Consider the following 21,018-nt stretch of genomic DNA (forward strand, 5'->3'; position numbering starts at 1 on the left):
AAGTCTTGCACTTCGATGGCGGCACGCAACACGCTAACCGACGGGAAACCCAAAAAATCCCAGTCCCGGTAGAACGGGAAGTTGATCTTCGTGTTGAAAAGTTGCTATTTGAAGCATTTCGGCGAAAATTGGAAAGTTGAATTTTTTGGAAGGTTTAGAGGTTTGGCCAAGAGTTGAATTTGGTGATATCAGGGTCGGAATATGATTCCGAGAGTCGTATTAGCTCCGTTATTTCATTTGGACCTTGCATGAAAAATTTAACGTCATTCTAGGTTGGTTTTATATATTTCGGCATGAGTTTTCGAAGTTGGAAGATTTGAAAGTTCATAAGTTCGATTCATGGTGCGATTCATAGTTTTGATGTTGTTTGACATGATTTGAGACCTCAAGCGGGTCCGTGGTATGTTATAGAACCTGTTGGTATGTTTCGACGGAGTCCCGGGGGCCTCTGGGATGTTTCGGATGGGCTACATGCCATTTTCTCGTGACTTGGATGGCTGTTCTGAGATCTGGTGTCCCTTTCTACGCGATCGCGAAGTTCATTCCGCGTTCGCGTAGGCCGTTTTAGTGACTGGCCATTAACATTCATCGCATTCGCAGCTGGTATATTTTTCCCTTTCGTGATCGCGTAGTACCTTTTCATGGGGAAGTGTTCTTTTTCTTATTCGCGATCACGTAGTGCATTTCTTGGCCAATAGTCATTCCTTCTTCGCGAACGCAACTGCATTTCCACGATCGCGATGTGTAAATCATTGGCCATAATATCAAAAGTACTCTAATTCGAGGGTTAGCCATTTTCACCATATTTTTGAGTTGTAGACCTCGATTTTGAGAGATTATACTTCATGATTTCATCTTTATTTTAATCATTAAATTAGTGTTTTGAGTAGAGGAAAAATGGAAATTTTTGAAGAAATCTTTCAAAATGCAAAATGACGATTTGAAGGAGGAATTGACATCGGAATTTGGTAATTCTTGTATGGTTGGACTCGTTATTGAATGGGTGTTCGGATTTTACAATTTTGTCGGGTTCTAAGATGCGGGCCCGGGGTCGACTTTTTGGTTGACTTTTAGTTCTAGTTAAAGATTGAAGCTTTATCATCCATAACTGTTTCCTATGAGTTTTATTTTTGATTTGAAGTTATTTTGGCTAGATTTGAGCCGTCTGGAGGTTTTTTCACTCAAGAGGGCCATTTTAGTGTATCGGTCTAGCTTCTTTGAGGTAAGTATCTTGCATAACTTTCTGTGGGGGAACCACCCCTTAGGATTTGAGTCATTTGTGCTACTTGTGTCATGTGAAGGCCGTGTACGCGAGGTGATGAGTACGTGCTCGGGCTTATCTGTGGAAATTTGACCGTTTAGGGGCTCTTAGGTTCTTTGGGGTCATTGATTCATGCTATCTCCCTTTTTGTCTGTCACGACCCCAGTTCACCCTCCATGAACATGTCGTGATGGCACCTAGTTCCTACAACTAGGTAAGCCTAACAGTGCGGAATATCAAATTAACATTTGCGGAATAATTAATTAAAATTGAACATACGGAAATAACAACTGTATATAAGGCCACTCGGCCTAAACAACTCAAATATATGCGGAAGTCTACAACTAAATCCCAAAACCCGAAAACTCACGGGAAACACAGGCTAATAGAATGTAGTGATCTGCTCTACACCAGAATGTCTAACAACATGAAAGGAAAGAAAGGAACTATCTGCTAAAGCCGGAATAGAGTAGAGACTCCTGGTCTGCGGACGTAGCAGATATACCTCAAGTCTCAGCTAGAACTCTCCACCACGAGGACGATACACCTGGGAAGTAGTACCTGGATCTGCACATGAAAAACATGCACAGGAAGGGCATGAGTACACCACAACGGTACTCAGTAAGTGCCAAGCCTAACCTCGGTTGGGTAGTGACGAGGAAGGTTAGGGCCCTACTAAGATAACATAATAAATAATGAGATAACAGAAATAGTTTAAATAAAGTCTATAACGAGAATTCTAAACCAAGTAAATAAGGAAGAACAGTAATAGAAAGCAAGCTACAATACAAGGAAAACTGCCCTCAACAAGGAATAATAGCCCGGGATCTCTTGGTATCCCGGGGATCTCTTGGTATCCTTATCATATACACTAGGGATCTCTTGGTATCCCGAGGATCTCTAGGTATCCTCATCATATACACTAGGGATCTCTTGGTATCCCGAGGATCTCTTGGTATCCTCATCATATACACTAGGGATCTCTTGGTATCCTCAATAAGTAAGCCGGGGATCTCTTGGTATCCCAGTATATATATAGAAACACATGTGCCAGGGATCTCTTGGTATCCCGCACCCTAAGTCCAGAATATCTCAAGTACAGGGGGATCTCCCGGGAAGCCGTCCCGTAGTCCCAAATTTAACACACAACAACAAGAAACTCATAATCTCAGAATAATGCTAAAAGATCAGGACAAGAAATAGTAAATTCTAGCCTAACATGCTCCACAGAGTACAAATTGCACAGCTAAACAATTAGCAAGAAAGCCAGATAAACATGAGTCTCTAAGCTAGCACAGGTATAAACTTACAGTTTAAAATGAACAAATAAAAAAAAATCTCAATTTAAATACTTCAAGTAGAAACGCGTTTACAACAATTAGCTCAAGTACGCGCTCGTCACCTCACGTACGAGGCATTCAAATATTCAAAGATCATGTCCTAAAGGGAAAAGTCCCCCACACAAGGTTAGACAAGCCACTTACCTCGAACCGGCTCAATATCAACTAGAAACCACGCTCTTGCCACGAGTATCCGACTCCAAATGGCTCAAATCTATTCAATTCAGTTACACATCGTAAATAACTTCGCAAACACCTGGTTTTGCTAATAAATTCAAAGCTACGATGTAAAATTAGGTGAAATGACCAAAAAGCCCTTCAGGCCAACATCTCGGAATCGAATAATTTTCACATTTTTAGAACCCTCGTACTCTCACGAGTCTAACCATATAAAAATCTCCCAAATAGGAGGTCAAATGCCCACTCAAAACTCAATAGTTTAGGCAATGAAGTTTTACCCCAAATTATCCAATTTTTTGATCCTAAATTCGAATTCCAATGATGTATTTAACTATATAATGATGAAATACAACAAAAAGGGACCAAAGAAACGTTACCCAGTGATCTTCTTTCCGAAACCCACTCAAAATCGCCTAAAAAACCGAGCTCTCAATTGATTTCTCCAACTTATGAAAATAAAACCCTCGAATTTCTATATCTGTACAGTGAATGCCGCTTATGCGGTCTAGGGACCGCTTTTGCGGTCCCGCCTATGCGAAACACTGGTCGCTTCTGCGGCTTCGTTTAAAAGGTTAGACCTCCGCTTCTGCGGATAAATAACCACTTCTGCGGTTCCTGGGGGGGGGGGGGTACCAAACTCGCTTCTGCGATGAGCGAGCCACTTCTGCGGTTCCCAAGCCGCAGAAGCGAAAATACCAGAAGGAACAAAATACCTGCAAACTTAGAAATTTTCCTCCGTTAACCACCCGGAATCATCCCGAGGCCCCAGGAAAGTCAACCAAAAGCACCAATACCACCTAATACCTTATTCAAACTTGTACCAATCTTGAAAACACATAAAACAACGCCGAAAACCCGAATTAATCAATGATTTAAGCCTAAGAACTTCAAACTCCTTCCAAATACGATTTCGATAAAAAACCTAACCAAAACACGTCCAAATGACCTGAAATTTTGCACACATATCCCAAATGACATGACGGAGCTACTGCATGTTCCGGAATTCCAATCCGACCCTCGGATCAAAAACTCACTATCGGACCGGAAACTTCAAAAATTCAAACTTCGGCATTTCAAGTCTTAATGAGCTACGGACTTCCAAAATACATTCCGAACACGCTTCCAACCCCGAAATCACCTAACGGAGCTAACGGGACCATCAGATTTCCATTCCGAGGCCGTCTTCACACTGTTCTAACTTCGGACCATTTTTCAACACTTAAGCTCTCATTTAGGGACTAAGTGTCCCAAAACACTCCGAATCCTAACACCGAACATCCCGGCAAACCAAAATAGTAGAAATGAACTTAGGGGAAGCACTTAAGGAGGGATCGGAGCGTAAATTCCAAAAACGACCGGCCGGGTCGTTACATCCTCCTACACTTAAACATTCGTTCGTCCTCGAACGAGCATAGAGAACATACCTGAAGTAGTGAAAAGATGAGGGTACTGGCTGCGCATATCCCGCTCGGTCTCCCAAGTCGCCTCCTCGGCCGGCTGACCCTGCCACTAAACCTTCACTGGTTCTTTTACCTCAACTTCCTGATCTGTCTGTCCAATATAGCCACTGGCTCCTCAACATAGGATAGATCTTTGTCTAACTGGACTGAACTGAATTCCAACACATGCGATGGATCACCGTGATACCTCCGGAGCATCGAAACATGAAATAGCGGATGAACTCCGGCCAAACTGGGAGGCAAGGCAAGCTCATAGGCAACCTCCCCAACTCGCCGCAAGATCTCAAAAGGGCCAATAAACCTCGGACTCAACTTTCCTTTCTTCCCAAACCTCATGACGCCTTTCATAGGTGAGACCCGAAGCAGAACCCGCTCACCAACCATATATGAAACATCACGAACCTTCCTGTCCGCGTAACTTTTCTTTCTGGACTAGGCTGTACGGAGTCTATCCTGAATCGTCTTAACCTTCTCCAATGCATCCTGTACTAACTCTGTGCCCAATAGCCTCGACTCACCTAGCTCAAACCAACCCACCGGAGATCTACACCTCCTACCATATAAAGCCTCATACGGCGCCATCTGAATGCGGGACTGATAACTATCATTGTAAGCAAACTCCGCCAGTGGCAAGAAATGATCCCAAGACCCTCCAGTTCCATGATTCAATGTTTAACTCCTCATGCACCTTACCGTGCTACCACAACTCAGTTGAGCACACCAGCTCGATCAATTCTGAAGATATTCCTTTTTATTTCAGCAAATAAGCCTTAGAGCCCAATTCCAACATCCGGAATTTTATGCCCGACCTATTTCCAGCATATGATCACCATAACAATCACTACACGCCATACCCAAACATGGATGCATAACTTGCTGAAGTTCACACCTCGCATCACTTTACTCACCGGAACACAGTAACATTTCCTAATCGACTTAGTCAAAAATTCCACGAATCTGATGCTCTCATTGCACCCCATGACATGCACAGGCCTCACTCTAACTCTTGCAAGGCCGTCACAACGGAGAGATGTGCGAAAATTCATAATCAACTGCCGAGTCAACTAGTCACTGAGTCTATACTCCTGACAAGAAGCATTACCTCATTCTGAACAAATTAATGGTCTTTGCCTCTTAATAGATATTTCACGTAATCAGATTGCACTGATCCTAAATCCAACAATCTCGTCTCACCCAGTACGAATGCTCAGACAATAAGCCACCCCAACATGACCAAAAGTCTCATATGATGTCACAATGCGCCAATAGGCTACCAATTAGAATGCGATACAAAAAAGGAAAGTGAACTCTGAAAAGAAATTTCAATTACCCCGCTCGCGAATCATACATGCGACGCGGGCGCGCAGCTAATATGAGCCTCCTCTAGAAAATAGGAAACATAACACAATAAACAGATATGGCAAACTGTACTGAACATTACACTTTTTGCGGCGTGCAACCCGATCCGAGCAATGATAACCATGGCGGCATTCCACCCGATCCAAATAACATACCCGTGGCAGCGTGCCACCCGATCCACACATGGAGCTCACATAAGGAGATGTACATTGAGCTAAATTGCTCATTACAACAAGATACTAAGCATCAGTCATAACCATGCTAAGTGTATAACACCATTCCCTGGGGAGACATATAACTCTATTATCCACAAACTCGGGCACAACTGAGGTGCGATACAAGATCTGAATCTCAAGAGCCATTCTGCTCATATAACATCATCGCCACGCGGAACTTCAACACATAAAAATTTACAAGCCGTCTCATAACTCATACGGCGCAATACATCATTACCTGGGATAGCTGATGACAAAATAACACCTCGACTGTTCCTCCATAAGGAACGCTCGCTGAAACGAACACAATTGGCCTGATATAAAGCCCTGCTAACATATAAATCAATCCACTAATCTCAAGCCGATTTCTGATTGCACCAACTTGGCTAATAACCTTTCAAAGGTCCATAGTAACCCCCTTTTCCTCATAACACATAAGAACAACCATCATAACCGGAGCAACCTCCTCAGTTCGCAACCCAACAAACAAAGTGCCCTCCCGGCATAAATTCTCAAATTAATGATGTTACCACAATCCTCATACCTGGTTTAAATCATTAGTCAATCAAGGGACTACATGTCACACTTATACAATCTTCCCGTGGGACACGCTCCCACAATCTTCCGAAATGAATAACAGGTCCGCACATCTAAACCATCGTCCGTACTAACGCTGAAAAGCGATCAAGAATCCTTAACCAGGATGCAAAGCCTTTTTCACAACACATCGATCTCAGGTGACACTGAAGACAATACCAATTTACTTTAAACATTCCACCCTTTTTCTTGCTCATTCGAGCTCGTGACATCTTTGTCCACACCGAGTTGTTACCTTGATCTTTACTTCGAATCCCATACCACTCACTGCACCTAACATGAAACATACGACTTCGGGACCGCTAATAGGCTAACACTTCATCACTTAAAAGCTTTTCACTTAACTCACTTAAGGAGAACCATAGCAACAATTAGGTGAATTCTCATAACCGTAGAATATGCAAACCTCCAAGTAGTGGCCTGAGCTACCATGGCCACTCCAGGATCCGCCTACATATGACAGGCCATATCAGAAGAGTGCTTATGAACAACATTAATTTCGGCGACCGACAAGCCTCACACGCACTGCCACAAATCACACGCATGACTTGATCACGCTGAAGGAATTGACCCCTACCACCAATACGCCAACTCAACTATGTTTAACCAATATATCTTCCTTCGATTTACCCCGATTGCCTTAGTAATAACAATAAATCCTTTCAACACATAACACACTCCATCCGCACTCACCCCGGGTGACCTGGAACCGCGAGACCATGTTGTCTCAAATCCCATGAACCATTTCATACCTTCCTTGGGCGTACATTCGCACCCTCAACTGACATGCCCATTCCACTAACCCTTCTACGAATCCGAAGTCCTTTCTCATCCTTCTCTCAAGTCTGAACATGAGCCAATAAGGCCAACCATAGCACCCATTAACAATTCCTTTGCTCCACTTACCACTTATGTTCTTTTCCCGTAGCCGAGTGACCCAGAAATATGCTAACAACCTGAAAACCTCGCAAGTGGTTAACCATGCTACCCAATCATAGGCGGTGGGACTCTCCCACTTAGCTTGAAGCCACTATTACACAACTCTGGAGTTCACCAGGATTCTTAATCTCTTATTGACATAACCTTGCGCAATCAACCACAAAAATTCTCGATATCTTACTGTAGAAACCCCCTTTTTATACTCTGACTCATTAACAACATTCGCACGACCGATCCCTTCACTGTATAACCAATAGAATTCTTCGCAGAAGCATCGCCAACCACGCGACCGCTAACCTGCTCACAAGAATAACTCACCTGTAGAAATCACTCCCCGGCATCTCCCACCGCTGCTGCATGGGGCACAATCACCACGACATCAATAACTCATCCTGAGTCCGAGCTCACTCTCCAGGTGCAAAATTTCATTCACCCCTCGTGGACATCAATTAAATGTGCGGCAATATTCTTCCAATTCAAAGGTATGTTGTATCCTTCTTCATTCAAGAAGCTCCTTCCCGTTATATCAAATCTCCCGCCGCATAATAGCTCATACTTCTAATTAAATCCGTAGGCCCCAAATCACCAATCACCAATATTCTCAGGTCACACCAAACTCTCCTTAAGGTACATGGTCATCCCACTGCAAAGCCATATGCAACTCCGCCACTCTCCTACTTTGGCGGAACTCATCCTCTTAATCGACTACTCGGCCCTTGGTTGCTTATACTTGGACTCCTAGAAATTTTAGCCACTGCCCGACACTTCCCACCCGTCTTTCCTCATCCTTTGCTGCTCAGCCGCTACCTTAAATAGAGTCTATCTTCGTGGCACTTGAACCCACAATTGCTGCTGACTTTAAACCTTTTCGAAGGTCATCTTCCTCGAGTAGCATGCGTCCTCACCATCCGTGAGAGAATAGAAGGCAAAAGTTTAGGATTGTGATGTCAAAAATCTCGCACGATAGGGACTCAAATAAAGTGAAATTTTCCTAACGGTTACATAGCTTCTCGTAGATAAGCACAGACGTCTTCGTACCGATCAGCGAGACTCTAATAAACCGGCCTGTATTCCGTGAATCCTATGAACCTAGAGCTCTGATACCAACTTGTCACGACCCCAGTTCACCCTCCATGAACATGTCGTGATGGCACCTGGTTCCTAAAACTAGGTAAGCTTAACAGTGCGGAATAACAAATTAACATTTGCGGAATAATTAATTAATACTGAACATACGGAAATAGCAACTGTATATAAGGCCACTCGGCCTAAACAACTCAAATATATGCGGAAGTCTACAACTAAATCCCAAAACCCGATAACTCACGAGAAATACAGGCTAATAGAATGTAGTGATCTGCTCTACACCAGAATGTCTAACAACATGAAAGGAAAGAAAGGAACTATCTGCTAAAGCCGGAATAGAGTAGAGACTCCTGGTCTGCGGACGTAGCAGATATACCTCAAGTCTCAGCTAGAACTCTCCACCACGAGGACGATACACCTGGGAAGTAGTACCTGGATCTGCACATGAAAAACATGCACAGGAAGGGCATGAGTACACCACAACGGTACTCAGTAAGTGCCAAGCCTAACCTCGGTTGGGTAGTGACGAGGAAGGTCAGGGCCCTACTGAGATAACATAATAAATAATGAGATAACAGAAACAGTTTAAATAAAGTCTACAACGAGAATTCTAAACCAGGTAAATAAGGAAGAACAGTAATAGAAAGCAAGGTACAATACAAGGAAAACTGCCCTCAACAGGGAATAATAGCCGGGGATCTCTTGGTATCCTGGGGATCTCTTGGTATCCTTATCATATACACTAGGGATCTTTTGGTATCCCGAGGATCTCTTGGTATCCTCATCATATACACTAGGGATCTCTTGGTATCCCGAGGATCTCTTGGTATCCTCATCATATACACTAGGGATCTCTTGGTATCCCGAGGATCTCTTGGTCTCCTCATCATATACACTAGGGATCTCTTGGTATCCCGAGGATCTCTTGGTATCCTCATCATATACACTAGGGATCTCTCGTTATCCCGAGGATCTCTTGGTATCCTCAATAAGTAAGCCGGGGATCTCTTGGTATCCCAGTATATATATAGAAACACATGTGCCAGGGATCTCTTGGTATCCCGCACCCTCAGTCCAGAATATCTCAAGTACAGGGGGATCTTCCGGGAAGCCGTCCCGTAGTCCCAAATTTAACACACAACAACAAGAAACTCATAATCTCAGAATAATGCTAAAAGATCAGGACAAGAAATAGTAAATTCTAGCCTAACATGCTCCACAGAGTACAAATTGCACAGCTAAACAATTAGCAAGTAAGCCAGATAAACATGAGTCTCTAAGCTAGCACAGGTATAAACTTACAGTTTAAAATGAACAAGTAAACATGAAATCTCAATTTAAATACTTCAAGTAGAAACTCGTTTACAACAATTAGCTCAAGTACGCGCTCGTCACCTCACGTACGAGGCATTCAAATATTCAAAGATCATGTCCTAAAGGGAAAAGTCCCCCACACAAGGTTAGACAAGCCACTTACCTCGAACCGGCTCAATATCAACTAGAAACCACGCTCTTGCCATGAGTATCCGACTCCAAATTGCTCAAATCTATTCAATTCAATTACACATCGTAAATAACATCGCAAACACCTGGTTTTGCTAATAAATTCAAAGCTACGACGTAAAATTTGGTGAAATGACCAAAAAGCCCTTCAGGCCAATGTCTCGGAATCGAATAATTTTTATATTTTTAGAACCCTCGTACTCTCACGAGTCTAACCATATAAAAATCTCCCAAATCGGAGGTCAAATGCCCACTCAAAACTCAATAGTTTAGGCAATGAAGTTTTACCCCAAATTATTCCAATTTTTTGATCCTAAATTCGAATTCCAATGATGTATTTAACTATATAATGATGAAATACAACAAAAAGGGACCAAAGAAACGTTACCCAGTGATCTTCTCTTCGAAACCCACTCAAAATTGCCTAAAACCGAGCTCTCAATTTATTTCTCCAACTTATGAAATTAAAACCCTCGAATTCCTATATCTGTACAGTGAATGCCGCTTCTGCGGTCTAGGGACCGCTTCTGCGGTCCCGCCTATGCGAAACACTGGCCGCTTCTGCGGCTTCTTTTAAAAGGTCAGACCTCCGCTTCTGCGGATAAATAAATGCTTCTGCGGTTCCTGAGGGGGGGGGGGACCAAACTCGCTTCTGCGATGAGCGAGCCGCTTCTGCAGCTCTGCTTCTGCGGTTCCCAAGCCGCAGAAGCGAAAATACCAGAAGGAACAAAATACCAGCTGCTGCAAACTTAGAAATTTTTCTCCGTTAACCACCCGGAATCATCCTGAGGCCCCCGGGACCTCAACCAAAAGCGCCAATACCACCTAATACCTTATTCAAACTTGTACCAATCTTGAAAACACCTAAAACAACGCCGGAAACCCAAATTAACCAAAGATTCAAGCCTAAGAACTTCAAATTCCTTCCAAATACGATTTCCATAAAAAACCTAACTAAAACATGTCCAATTGACCTGAAATTTTGCACACACATCCCAAATGACATGACGGAGCTACTGCAACTTCCGGAATTTCAATCTGACCCTCGGATCAAAAACTCACTATCGGACCGGAAACTTCAAAAATTCAAACTTCGGCATTTCAAGTCTAAATGAGCTACGGACTTCCAAAATACATTCCAAACACGCTCCCAACCCCGAAATCACCGAACGGAGCTAACAGAACCATCATATTTCCATTCCGAGGTCGTCTTCACACTATTCCGACTTTGGACCATTTTTTAACACATAAGCTCTCATTTAGGGACTAAGTGTCCCAAGACACTCCGAATCCTAACACCGAACATCCCGGCAAACCAAAATAGCAAAAATGAACTTAGGGGAATCAGTTAAGGGGGGATCGGGGCATAAATTCCAAAAATGACCAGCCGGGTCGTTACATTGTCGAATTGCACTTTCGTGGAATTATTGTTACACATTACCTCTCCCTTGTTGAACTATTCTTGTTGAGACTATTATTTCCCTGTTGTGCCTTTCCTTGTGAGTTCTTCTTTTCTTTGTGTTCTAATGTTCTTATGTTGATTTACATGCCGTATTCGCGTGTTGTTGCTATTGTTTCTGGTGTATTCAGTGTTGTTGAGCCGATGGCTACACGTGGTTGTGATATTGAATCTGTTTTGAGGAAATATTGTGGCATATGGGCACATATTGTGAAAGTCATTTATTTGAGTTGTTATGTTTTTGGCGTACGTGTTTTATTAAGAGAATTGATATGTTGTTTGCATGAGGTTTCTGCCGTGCGGTTTTTTGTTGTGTCACATGAGGTTTCTGCCGTGTTGTTGTTATTATTGATATGCATACGGTGGTATAAGGCCTGGGTGTTGAAACGCATGCAGTGAGATAAGTTGGGGGATTAAAGCGTGACTAGTAGGGCAACCACTAGAGGCCATGTGGGACGCTATTTCGGGAAAATGATTTTAAAAACTAAATATAAAGGCTCATGCGGTGATATAAGGAAAACGAGTGATTCGTTTTATAATTTGAGACTATGAGGCGGTACCTTGTAAGGGATCTTGTTGTCATTTCCCCATTCTTTGTGCTTGTCTTTGATGGTTGTCTTCCTAGCATACTATTAATTATCTTCCTCCGTATTGCACTATCTGCTTAGTTCTATGTAGCAAATCTTGTTATGCTAGTCGTTGTTTCAACTTCATTGTTGCCTTTCTTCTTTACACTATACATTTGTGGTGATCATTCTTATTTGCCATTCATTGTCACTACACTTATCGGTTGACCTGAACTACGGTAGCACACTTGCACAAGCATACACGTAGTTAAATCACCCTATCGGTTTACCAAGATGAATCCCGATGCTGTTGACCATTACATGTACTCTTGTCTACTTGCCTTCTATGTCAGAGTTTTTTTCTTGACAAGTGAGTAAACCTTATGGTCACGAATTGTAATATGGGCACAAGATGCCACGTTATTAGGGTTCAAGAATTGGGACCCGTGAGATATGATTATGAGGTTCGATACCTCATGGAAATGCTTTATTATATCTGGTGTGAAAGTGGTTGTTCTTATTGAGTTGTTATTGGTTTTACCTTTATTTAGTTTTCCCGAACTTATGCTGTGATCAGTTACTCTACAACCTTATTATCTGAGTCCTTCCTATTGAATATTGTTTTTACTAGTGTATCATTGCAAGTATTGTTTTGTATTCCTTATCCTCCTTAGCTTTATATTAATATTGTTTTTCTGTTAGTTAATCTACACATTTGTTCGGGTTATTTAGTTCGGTAGGTGTCTTGATTGTCCCTCGTTGCTAGTCCACCGAGGTTAGTCTCGATACTTACTGGGTACCATTGTGGTGTACTCATACTATGCTTCTGCATATTCTTGTGCAGACCCATGTGCCACGGTTGTTGTTGGTTATTAGCTGGCTGGTCTAGCTGTGGAAACTCAAGGTAAAACAGCTGTCGCGTCCGCAGGCCTCAGAGTCACCTTCTGATATTTTCATTATACTGTTTAATTCCATTCTAAAAAGTTGCAGTTAGGGATTGTCTAGCAAACACACTAGAGCATATGAGTTGTACTACAGGTTTTGGGAATAATAATTATGTATAAGATTTTTATCTCGTATTTATCATTCGATTGTTGAATTCTTCTATTTATTTAGTAAGTATTAGGCATACCTAGTCGTAGAGACTAGGTGCCGTCACTACATCCTATGGAGGGAAACTGGGTTCGTGACAAGTTGGTGATTGACCATTTTCATTCTTCGCGTTCGTAGTGTGTGGTCCGCAATCGCGAAGCTGTGAGTTTTGTGTCATCGCATTCGCATGGGCAGTTTAACATTCGCATAGCATAGCTCAGCAGCTCGTATATTTTTACCATTCGCGATCGTGTAGTACCTTTTCGTGGGGAAGTGTTCTTTTTGTATTCGCAATCGCGTGGAGCCACTCGCGATTGCGTAGTGAATTTCTTGGCCAGCAGTCATTCCTTCTTCGCGATCGCAATTGTATTTCCACAATCGCGATGTGTAAATCGTTGGGCAGAATATAAAAAGTACTCTATTTCTCGTGGGTTTTTTAATAAAATCATTGCGGGTAAGTGTTCTTCACTCTGAATTGATTATACTTCATGATTTCATCTTTATTTTTATCGTCAAATTAGTCTTTTGAGTTGAGAAAAAATAGAAATTTTTGAAGAATTCTTTCAAAATGTAAAATGATGATTTGAAGGACAAATGGATATTGGAATTTGGTAATTCTTGTATGGTAGGACTCGTTATCGAATGGGAGTTAAGATTTTATAACTTTGGTCGAGTTCCAAGATGCGGGCCCGAGGGGTTAGCTTTTGGGTTGAATGTTAGTTCTAGTTAAAGATTGAAGCTTTATCACCCGGAGTTGTTTCCTATGAGTTTTATTTTTGATTTGAAGTTATGTTTTGCTAGATTTGAGCCATCCAGAGGTTTTTTACTTGAGAGAGCAATTTTAGAGTATCGGTCTAGCTTCTTTGAGGTAAGTATCTTTCCTAACTTTGTGTGGGGGAATCACCCCTTAGGATTTGAGTCATTTGTGCTACTTGTGCCATCTGAAGGCCGTGTACGCGAGGTGACGAGTACGTGCTCAGGCATATTTCTGGAAATATGATCTCTTAGGGTTCTTAGGTTTTTATGTTCATTAGATATGAAGTGGTTTTGTGATGCTAAACTCCCCGCTTACTAGTTTCACCTTTACATGTCTTATTTGGAATTAATTACTTCATGGTCCACCGTTATTGCCGATTAAGCTCCTATGTGCCCTAACTGAAGTTGTTGCCTTTTTTATTGCCATGTATCCTTCCCTAATTGCTAAACTGTATTGAGATCATTTTTATCTCTTCCGTAATTGCTTAACATTTATTGAAATCATTATTATCTCTTCCGTAATTGCTTAGCCTTAATTGAAGTTCGTTATACCTTTCATTGTTGACGTATTCTTATTTGGGGTCATTGGTTCATGCTATCTTCCTTTTTGTCAAATTGCACTTTCTTGGAATCATTGTTACACATTACCTCTCCCTTGTTGAACTATTCTTGTTGAGACCATTATTTCCCTATTGTGCATTTCCTTGTGAGACCATTTTTCTGTTTCTTTGTGTTTTGAAGTTCTTGTGTTGATTTACTTGCCGTATTAGCGTGTTGTTGTTGTTATTGTTGTAATCATTGTTGTTGAGCCGAGGGCCATACATGGTTGTGATATTGAAAATGTTTTAAGGAAATGTTGTGGCATATGGGCACACATTGTGAAATTCATTTATTTGAGTTTTTATGTTTTTGGCATACGTGTTTTGTTGAAAGAATTGATATGTTGTTTGCACGAGGTTTCTGTCATGCGGTTGTTATTGTGTTGCACAAGGTTTCTATCTTGTTGTTGTTATTGTTGATATGAATGTTGTGGTATAAGGTCTGGGTGTTGAAAAGCATGCAGTGAGATAAGGTGGGCTTGAAACGCGTGGCTAGTAGGGGAACTACTAGAAGCCATGAGGTGTGATAAGGTTGCTAAAATGCAGTATGCTATTTTGGGAAAATAATTTTTAAAACTAAATATAAAGGCTCCCGCGGTGATATAAGGAAAGTGTGTGATTCGTTTTATGACTTGAGACTACGAGGCGGTACCTCGAGAGAGATCTATTTTTCATTTCCCCATTCTTTGTATTTTTCTTTGATTGTTGTCTTCTTACCATACTATTAATTGTCTTCCTCCGTGTTGCACTATCTGCTTAGTTATATGTAGCAAATCTTGTTGTGCTAGTCGTCGTTTCATCTTCATTGTTTCCTTTCTTCTTTACACTGTACATTCGTGGTGATCGTTCTTATGTGCCATTCATTGTCTCTACTCTTATCAGTTGACTTGAAATATCGTAGCATACCTGCACAAGCATACACGTAGTTAAAACACCCTATCGATTTATGAAGATGAATCCTGACGCTGTTGACCATTACATGTACTATTGTCTAGTTGAGAGTTGTTCTCCTTGCACGTGAGTCGTCCGTGCGGTTACGAATTGTAATGTGGGCACAAGATGCCAAGTTATTAGAGTTCAAGAATTGGGACCCGTGAGCTGTGATTATGAGATTCGCTACCTCGTGGAAATGCTGGAACAGATCTGGTGTGAAAGTGGTTATTCTTATTGAGTTGTTGCTGGTTTTCCCTTTATTTGGTTTTCCCGGACTTAGACTGTGATCAGTTACTCTACAGCCTTATTATCTAACTGCTTCCTGTTGAATATTGTTGTTACTAGCATATCATTGCAAGTATTATTTTGTATTCCTTATCCCGCTTAGATTTATATTAATATTGTTTCTCTGTTAGTTCATCTACACATTTGTTCAGGTTGTTTAGTCCGGTAGGTGTCTTGACCGTCCCTCGTCACTACTCCACCGAGGTTAGTCTTGATACTTATCGGGTACCGCTGTCTTGTACTCATACTACGCTTCTGCACATTCTTGTGTGTACCTAGGTGCCAGGGTTGTTGTTGATTACTAGCTGGCAGGTCGAGCTGTGGAAACTCAAGGTAAACCTGCCGTCGCGTTGGCAGACCTCGGAGTCACCTTCTGATATTTTCATTGTATTGTTTAATTTCATTCAGAACAGTTGCATTTAGGGATTATCTAGCAAACTCAGTATAGCTTATGACTTGTAGTACCGGTTTTGGGAATTGTAAGTGTGTATAAGATTTTTATCTCATATTTATCATTCGATGGTAGAATTCTTCTATTTATTTAGTAAGTGTTAGTCTTAGCTAGTCGTAGAGACTAGGTGCCATCAGGACATCCTACGGTGGGAAGCTAGGGTCGTGACTCATTTGCAATTGTATATTTAAATATGAAATGACTACTTCTTAAATCAGAACAGCCCAAACACTCAAGACCAAATCCAAATCTAACCTTGGTCCAAGTCCTCTTTCCACCTTGGCAATCCATGCCACTTTACCCGACCCAATTAAATCGTGCCACATCACTCCTTCACCATACTCGCACGAGAAGAGTAATTAATCTGAGTGGTCCGTCAATTTGATAAACGACCCACGTTTTATCTCCTATTTTTTCTTTAATTGTAAACACATCTTAAGATTCAATCTCAACCGTCAAAACCCGAATATTTAACGGTCCATATATTTCATTTTTTTAAATCTTTAAAGCCTAAATAATCAGGGCTATTGATCTAAAGATCAAACGGCCTAGATTACTCCCACCCGTTTAAACCCAAAGATGACCCAATCTCTACCCAAACCCTAATCATTTCCCTACACAACTCGGCCGCCCCTTTTCCCTTCCTCTCTCATTTCTCTCAAATCTCAGACCACAACAATCCTAGAAACCTTGCACCAAATCGTGCAAGGATGTAAATCATGATTCAAAATCATCCCTTGTGTCTCCTGACTCCGTGAATCTTGGCGATGTCCCCTTGTTTCATCATATGAATTCAAAATCTCAAATTTTCTGACTTAGACTCAAAGATGAAACTGCAAGTTTTCAAGATATTCTTGTGCTGCAACAAAATTACAGCATGCATGAGCATCTCATTATGTTAAGTTTAAAACCTAAGGTCAAATGCAATGACCTTTGCATTTTCGGTCTTTGCCCGATGGTTTCTCACCTACAACGATTTTCTTCTACTCAGGTATAGTGGCCATTATGTCTTCAAACCGAATTCACTAGCTTGGTTATTAGATCATTTGCTCACTTGATATGTTCTTTAATCTTGCAATCTTTTAGAGATATAACTCTCTCTCTCTCTCTCTCTCTCTCTCTCTCTCTCTCTATATATATATATATATATATATATATATATATATATATATATATATATATATATATATATATATATATATATGTCTAGGCTGCTTCCTCTCTTCCAATATGCTTAGGGGATTCTGAGACCTCTTAAATGATTACTGTAAAGATTTTTTCTGTCAACTTCCTTGATTATATGATCATATCTGTGAAGCCTCACCAAAATGTAATTATGTTCTGAAATGACTGGTTTGAGTTCAAATGAATTTCTGTAGTTAATTTTATATGAAGTCTGACTGCTACTGTTGACCTACGCCAAGCATGTTTAGGATTGTCTTCAAGGATCTGATTAAGAATCAGAATTTAGTTGAGAGTTGTGGATGTTGTACATATATATCATCCCCTGAGGTGCCCACACTAAGTTAAACTTCATTATGCTTGGATTGATCTATTCACATGTTTAATTGGACTTGTTATCTTGCTATTAGTGCCCTGCTTATTCCATTTGAAATCATCTTTGTTCTAGACTTTTATAATGTATTTATTGGCCTGATCCTATGCTGTTTGACACTCTACCATGTTGTAGTCTTGCACTCCTTAAAGATATTTCTTGTATGTGCCTGGTTGTCTTCTCCTAGGTTTCTGCACTAATTCGTGTTATCAAATAAACTCTCTGCTTATATTTTCATGCTCATGCCTATGCTCTCATATTGCCATATCACATAATGAAGATTGAACCTTGCTAAGTTTGTATAAGTTAACTATGATTCATTTGTCGCTTTGAGAGAGCCATATGATGATATCTATTCTTCTTGAGTACAATATTATGCCTTGGCTCTTATTAAACCAAGTGATAATGTGATATCAGGAATCGTTTAAGGAGAAAGTGATCACCTATTAAGTTAAAACCAATTTTCTCACTTAAGTACTCCTGCTGATGCTCTTTAGAGATCCCATATGAAACTATTTACTCACACACCTATTAGACATCAAGAGTTGGTTTGTGTATAATTAACTTAATCCTAGACTGTTAAGTTTGAGGACCTCTATAAATTTAAACTATGTACCTCTTCTACTTCTTAAGTTGTTTGACTCAATAGTTTGAACTTTTGAAATAATCTGCTGATGATCTATTCCCTTAATTGCACCTATAATTGGTTTCTCTAAGTATTATTCTGCATATTGGTAGTTCTTAACAGTGAACTACACACTCGTATTTGGGTTGTGATCTCTTTGGTGTTATTTGTTATTACATATTCATAGTAACAATCTTTTTATTTTCTGTTAGAAGTACACATTCCTAAATTTGTGTATTATTGTTACTGTTGTATTGAAACTTACAAATAAATGCCTCATTGGCATTTAAACCTATAGGGAGAAATAAGTATGAGTGGCTAGGGGTATTTAGGAGTGAGATTTAGTCTGTGTTTGAGATACTCTCCCTGACACATGCATTGCTCGCGTCCTTGAGACCCTTGTGAACTTTGAAGTGCCAGGGGCTCAAAGGGTGTCTTGGCTATAAATGAAATTTTACCTTAAGCCCTTAATCATTGACATTTGCTAATCTCTTTAGGGTTAGTGTCTAAGGAAGGAAAAGGCTTCACTAAAATATTTCTTACTCTACTTGATCTTACGCAGTTTCATTTACTTTCTTAACCGCAAATATTTCTAACAGTCGCATTTGGGCCTTACGTTTGGTCTTTTCTGCATTTAAGTATTATGTTTGGGCTTTATCCCTAATTTTTGCCTTTTTCTTTTGAACATGTAACTGAACTAGGCCTGCTGAGTTCCCAAAAACTCAGGCCCAAGTTCTAGCCTCTGAATCTTAAGTCATGTGACCCGTTGCTGCTTGTCTGTTGTTCGCTGGGGCTAACGTTCTGCATCCCCAAACTACCGAGTACAGTTCCCTTTCCTTCCTCACTATTTGATGAACTGAATCTGTTATCTTTTTCTTTACATGTGTATAACACTAACGATATTGATTGAATCTTTTATTCCCTTAAGCCTTCCAGGAACCTAGGCAAGCCGAGATCCATAGGTAATAAAAGAAATCATTATTACATTACGATTAGCTATAAAATTTTGGCACTTTGATCATTTATCCTTCATTACATAAGATTTAATTTTTTATCACGCTAACCATTTTAATGAAGTTCTTTGAATTCAAAACAGATTTAAAAAGCAAGCAATTCTTCTTCTAAAGGTGGGAATTGAAAGGGAGAGTTCAAAGTCGGTTTTTTTTCTAAACAAAATCAACACGGTTGGAATCAAGGACTATTAATCTTCAAAGATATTTTTCCTCAAACATGTTGCTACAAATTGAAACAAATTCCCTAAGGTATATTCAAGGCTCATTTCTAATAGTCTTTACTCTACTAGAATTTTATAAGTAACCATGTTATAATGTATTCAAACATAGCCACATCTTACGTCTTTTCAAATCTTGTAGGTGTAAATGTTATAAAGACATTTTTCAAATCTCATTAATCATGTAGACCTACATAGAGTAACAAACACACATTTAGGACTAACTAAATTAAACCTACATCGTGTTTTCAAAGTATATACACTATTTCCTTTCAAAATGATAAGTTTTTAAAACGTAACATAGAGTAACCAACACACATTTAGGACTAACTAAAGTAGAATATAGACATTTAATTCTCCGAACCAAGTCTAAGTTATGTGGAGCTACTTCAGGTAAGGGTGGGCATAGTTTGGGCAAACCCGAAATCCAAATCAAAATCTGAATATTTTGGATTTTTTTGTTTGGATTGTCGGAATACGGATTGGATATTAGATTTAATGTTTGAAATGTTTGGATTTCGGATGTGATATTGGATTTGGTACTTCGGATTTTTGTATATCCAAAAATACAAATTTTTTATACTTTATACTTCATCCATTATCCATATGCCAATAATAATAAGTTCAATACTATTCCCATTCAATATTATTTCCTATAGTCAATATTAATTACTAATTAACTCTTATAATACTTTCTATTTGGGCATGATTTTACTATTGCTACTTCTTATCGGCTGTATTAATGTCTCTTATGCATTTTCTTGATAATAACTTCATTACTTGAATATTTTATTTGGACAAATATTGTAAGAATGATGAACATTTCAAGAAATTTAATATTAGTACTTCATTTGGATATTCATTATTGTAAAAAGAAGAAATATCTCAACTTATAAGCTCAAAACCAAACATCCAAAATATCCAATCCGATTAATCCGAAACTGAACATAAGAAATTTGATTCAATCCAAGTTTATTTAGATTGGATTTGGATTGTCATTTATTCAATCCGACAATCAAAAATCCAAACCGAAATTTTCATATCCAATCCGAACGGCCCGAACACCCATCCCTAACTTCCGGTAGATTTTAGGGGTGCCTAACACCTTTTCATCAGAAGAACAAGAACCCATACCCAAATCGCACTGGTTAGAAGACTAATAGGATAATAATTTAATAACTAAAATAGGTACCCTAGTATACCTTCAAATATTAGGTGGCGACTCTCTTTTATCATCAACTGGGAAACCACTAGTTGAATCTTGTTTTGAATTGCACAAAACAGGGTGCAATAATATGGCGACTCTACTGGGGATACTTCTTAGGTTCTGACCATAGCAGACTTAGACTAGACCTGAAATTTAGGAATTTTTATATACTGCTCTAACACTGCTTCATTTGCAATTATGTGCTTACCTGCCTTACTTGTTCATTATGTACGTATATGCTTGCTTTAATGTTATTATTGTTTGACCAAAAAAATGATAATCTTTGGTTGAACTAATTAATCGATATTTAAGAGGTTAA

Source organism: Nicotiana attenuata, unplaced genomic scaffold (assembly GCF_001879085.1).
Source record: "Nicotiana attenuata strain UT unplaced genomic scaffold, NIATTr2, whole genome shotgun sequence".
Taxonomy (NCBI): domain Eukaryota; kingdom Viridiplantae; phylum Streptophyta; class Magnoliopsida; order Solanales; family Solanaceae; genus Nicotiana; species Nicotiana attenuata.